Source organism: Propithecus coquereli, unplaced genomic scaffold, assembly GCF_000956105.1.
Source record: "Propithecus coquereli isolate 6110/MARCELLA unplaced genomic scaffold, Pcoq_1.0 Scaffold32, whole genome shotgun sequence".
Taxonomy (NCBI): Eukaryota; Metazoa; Chordata; class Mammalia; order Primates; family Indriidae; genus Propithecus; species Propithecus coquereli.
In genome coordinates this window covers 8,238,027-8,243,236 of record NW_012148841.1, presented here as the reverse complement: position 1 = coordinate 8,243,236, position 5,210 = coordinate 8,238,027, and positions in this window count along the sequence as shown.

The following is a 5,210-nucleotide window of genomic DNA, read 5'->3' as shown; positions in this document are numbered from 1 at the left end:
CCCCGTCTCCACTAAAAAATAGAAAGAAATTAGCTGGACAACTAAAAATACACAGAAAAAATTAGCCGGGCATAGTGGCGCATGCCTGTAGTCCCAGCTACTCGGGAGGCTGAGGCAGTAGGATTGCTCGAGCCCAGGAGTTTGAGGTTGCTGTGAGCTAGCCTGACACCACGGCACTGTAGCCTAAGCAACAGAGCAAGACTCTGTCTCAAAAAAAAACAAACAAAAAAACAAAAGAATGATCTTTATGTGCATTAATATATTGCATGGCACCACAACATGGTAAAAATGGAATTAATTATCTTCTTCCTATTCTTTTAAAAAAGTTTCAACAGATTTAAGGGGTATAAGTGGTCTTTTGTTACATGAATGAATTGTACGGTGGTGAAGTAAGGGCTTTTAGTGTACCCACCACCTAAATAGTGTACATTGTACCCATAAGTAATATTCAAACCTTCACTCTCTTTCAACTTCCTCCCTTCTCAATCTCCAGTGTCCACTATACCACTTTGTGTGACTTGTATACCCATTGTTCAGCTCTCACTTATAAGTGAGTACATGCAGTATTTGTTTTCTGCTCCTGAGATGCTTCACTTAGGAAAATGGGCTCCATCTAGTTCCATCCAAGTTGCAAAAGACATTATGTCATTCTTTTTCATGGCTGAGTAGTATTCATGGTGTGTGTGTGCGTGCGTGTGTGTGCATGTGTGTGTATACACATATATATACATATACCACAGTTTATCTACTCATCAGTTGATGGACACTTAGGTTGATTCCCTATCTTTGCAATTGTGAATTGTGCTGCAATGAACATATGAATGCATGTGTCTTTTTGATAATAATGACTTCTTTTCCTTTGGGTAGATACTCAGTAGTGGGGTTGCTGGATGGAATGGTAGGTCTACTTTTAGGTCTTAGAGGAAATTCCAGACTGTCATTCATAGAGGTTGTACTACTTTACATTACCACCAACAGTGTATAATCATGCCCTTTTACTGAATCCATGCCAATGTCTATTGTTTTTTGACTTTTGAATAATGACCATTCTGACAGGTGTAAGATGGTATCTCATTCTGGTTTCAATTTTCATTTCCCTGATGATTAGTGATGTTGAGCATTTTTTCTTATGTTTGTTGGTCATTTTTATATCTTTTTTTGGAAATGTTCATGTCTTTTGCTCACTTTTTAATGGGGTTATTGGCTTTTTTCTTGCTGATTTGTTTGAGTTCCTTGTTGATTCTGGATATTAGTCCCTTGTCAAATATATAGCCTGCAGATACTTTCTCCCATTCTGTAGGTAGTCTATTTACTCTGTTAATTATTTCTTTTGTCATGTAGAAAGTTTTTAGTTTAATTATGTCCTATAATTATTGTTGTACTTGCTTTTAAGGTCTTAATCTTAAACTCTTTGCCAGGGCCAATGTCTAGAAAAGTTTTTCCTATGTTTTCATCCCCAATTTTTTTTTTTTTTAAGACTAGTCAAGTGCAGTAGTGAGGAGGGGGGTTAAGTAGTAGAACAAGGCATCCCCAATTTTTATGGTGTCAGGGCTTACATTTAAGTCTTTAACCCATCTTGAATTAATTTTTGTGTATAGGTAGAGATAGGGATCCAGTTTCATTCTTCTGCATGTGGCTCTCCAAGTTTCCCAGTACAATTTATTGAATACAGTGTCCTTTCCGCAGTATATGTTTTTGTCTACTTTGTGGAAGATCAGTTGGTTGTAGTATATGATGTTTTTATTTTTTAGATTCTTTATTCTGTTTCATTGATCAATGTGCCTACTTTTATAACAGTATCATGCTGTTTTGGTTATTATAGACTTGCAGTATAATTTGAAATTTGGTAATGTGTGTTATGCCTCCAGATTTGTCCTTTTTGCTTAGGGTTGCTTTGGCTATTTGGGCTTATTTTTGATTCCATAAGAAATTTAGGATTGGTTTTTCTAATTCTGTGAAAAGTGACATTGGTATTTTGATAGGAATCACATTGAATCTGTAAATCATTTTGGGCACTATGGACAATTTAACAATATTGATTCTTCCAATCCATAAGCATGGGGTGATTTTCCATTTGATTGTGTCATCAATGATTTCTTTCATCAGTGTTTTTTTATTTTATTTCAGCTTATTAGGGTGGTACAAATGTTTAGGTTACGTGTATTGCCCTTTCTCCCCTCTTCCCCCCGAGTCAGAGCTTCAAGCATGTCCATCCCCCAGACAGTGCGCATCGCATTCATCAGCGTTTTGTGGTTCCCCTTGTAGAGATCTTTCACTTTCTTGGTTAAGTATATTCCTATGTATTTTATTTTGTTTTTCAGTAGTTTCAGTAGGATAGATACCAGTTCTTTGTAGGTCTGGTAGAATTTGGCTGTGAGTCCATCTGGTCCTGGGCTTTTTTTGTTGGGAGACGTTTTATTACTGATTCAATCTTATTACTCACTATTCACTCAGGATTTTTATTTCTTACTGATTCCAGCTTGGGAGGTTGTGTGTTTCCAAAAATTTATCCATTTCCTCTAGATTTTCTAGTTTATGTGCATAGAGGTTCGTAGTAGTCTTGGATGATCTTTGTATTTCTGTGGTATCAGTTGTAATGTCTCCCTTTTCATATTTTTTTTTTTTTCGAGATAGGGTCTCACTTTGTTGTCCTGGCAAGAGTGCAGTGGCATCATCATAGCTCACTACAACCTCCAACTCCTGGGCTCGAGCAATTCTCCTGCCTCAACCTCCCAAGTAGATGGGACTACCAGCTCACACCACCATCCCTGGCTAATTTTTTCTATTTTTAGTAGAGATAGGGTCTTGCTCTTGTTCAGGCTGGTCTCTAACTCTTGACCTCAAGCGATCTTCCCAGCTCAGCCTCCTAGAAAGCTAGAATTATAGGCACAAGCCACTGTGCCCAGCCCTTTTTCATTTCTGATTGAGCTTATCTGAGTCCTCTCTTTCTTTTCTTGGTTAATATAGCTAATGATCTGTCAATTTTATCTTTTCAAAGAACCAACTTTTTGTTTCATTGATCCTTTGTCTTTTTTGTTTGTTTCAATTTCTTTTAGTTCTGCTCTTATCTTTGTTATTTCTTGTCTTTTGCTAGCTTTGGGTTTGGTTTGTTCTTGTTTTTCTAGTTCCCTGAGATGTGACATTAGTTTGTTAATTTGTAATCTTCTTCTTCTTTTTTTTTTTTTTTGAGACAGAGTCTCACTCTGTCACCCTGGGTAGAGTGCAGTGGCATCATCGTAGCTCACTGCAACCTCAAACTCCTGAGCTGCTCTTGTCTCAGCTTCCTAAGTAGCTGGGATTATAGGTGTGCACCACCATGCCTGGCTAATTTTTCTATTTTTAGTAGAGACAGGGTCTCACTCTTGCTCAGGCTGGTCTCAAACTCCTGAGCTCAAGCAATCCTCTCACCTCAGCCACCCACACTGCTAGGATTACAGGTGTGAGCCACCATGCCTGGCCTCTGTCTGTCTTTTTAATGTAGGCATTTAGTGCTATGAACTTCCCTCTTAGCACTGCTTTTACTATACCCCAGAGATTTTTGATAGTTTGTGTTGCTATTGTCATACAATTCAACAATTTTTTTATTTCCAACTTGATTTTGTCATTGATCCAAAGATCAGTCAGCAGTAGATTGTTTAATTTCCATGTATTTGTATAGTTGTTAGAGTTCCTCTTGGAATTTATTTCTAGTTACTCCACTATGGTCTGATCAATTCTTAAAAATTTGCTGAGACTTGTTTTATGGCCTAACATGTGGTCTATCTTGGAAAAATGTTCTATGTGCTGATGAGAAGAATGTATATTCTGCATTTTTTAGGTAGAATATTCTATAAATGTGTGTTAGGTCCATTTAGTCTAGAGTCGTGTTTAAGTCCAGTGTTTCTTTGTTGATGTTCTGCTTTGATAATCTGTCCAGTTCTGTCAGTGGAGTGTTGAAGTCCCCCAGTATTATTGCATAGCTGTCTATTTCTTTTTTTAAGTTCAGTAGTATTTGTTTTATAAATCTGGAAGCTCTGGTGTTAGGTGCATATATATTTAGGATTGTTACATAGTCTCATTGAATTGATCCCTTTATCATAATATAATGCCCATCTGTGTTTTTTTTTTAACCATTGTTGATTTAAAGTCTGTTTTACCTAATGTAAGAATAACTACTTTTGCTTGCTTTTGTTTTCCATTTGCGTGAATTTTTTTCCACCCTTTTACCTTGAGTCTGTGAGACTCTTTGCAAGTTAAATGGGTTCCATGCAGGTTGTGTTTTTTATTTTTTTTTTTATCCATTCTGCCAATATATATATATTGGAGACAGAGTCTTTCTCTGTCACCCTGGCTAGAGTGCATTGATGACATAATATCTCACTGCAACCTCCAACTCCTGGGCTCAAGCGATACTCCTGCCTCAGCCTCCCCTGTAGCTGGGACTTCAGGCACATGCCACCAAACTGTATTTTTTAAGTGGGCCATTTAGACCATTTATATTCAACATTAATAGTGATATGTGAGATACCATTCCAGTCATCATGTTGATTGTTACCTAATTGCTTTGTATTCTCCCTGTATTACTGTTTTATAAGAGCTGTGAGTTTTTTATTTTCAAGTGTTTTTACACTGGCGAGTATTGACCATTCCTTTCAGTGTTTAGAGCACTTTTAAGTGTTTCTTGTAGGGCAGATCTAGTGGTGACAAATTTCCTTAGTGTGTGCTGGTCTGGGAAAGACTCTTTCTCCTTCATTTATAAAACTTAGTTTTGCAGGATACAAAATTCTTGACTGACAGTTATTCTGTTTAAGAAGACTAAAGATAGGACCCCAATCCCTTCTCACTTTGTAAGGTTTCCGCTGAGAAGTCTGCTGTTCGCCTGGTGGGTTTTCCTTTATAAGTTACTTGATGTTTTCATCTTGTAGCTTGTAGGATTTTCTCTTTCTCTTTGACTTTGGCCAGTCTGATAACTATGTTCCTTGGTGATGTCCTGTTTGCAATGACTCTTCCAGGACCTTGATGACCTTCTTGTATCTGGATGCCCAAATCTCTAACAAGACCAGGAAGTTTTCCTCTAGTATTCCCTCAAATAGGTTTTACATGCTTTTTGCTTTTTCTTCTTTTCTGGCAGGGATACCTATGATTCTTATGTTTGGGAATTTTACATAATCCTATATTTCTTAGAGACTTTCTTCATTTCTCTTTATTATTTTTTTTTTAATTTGTGACTA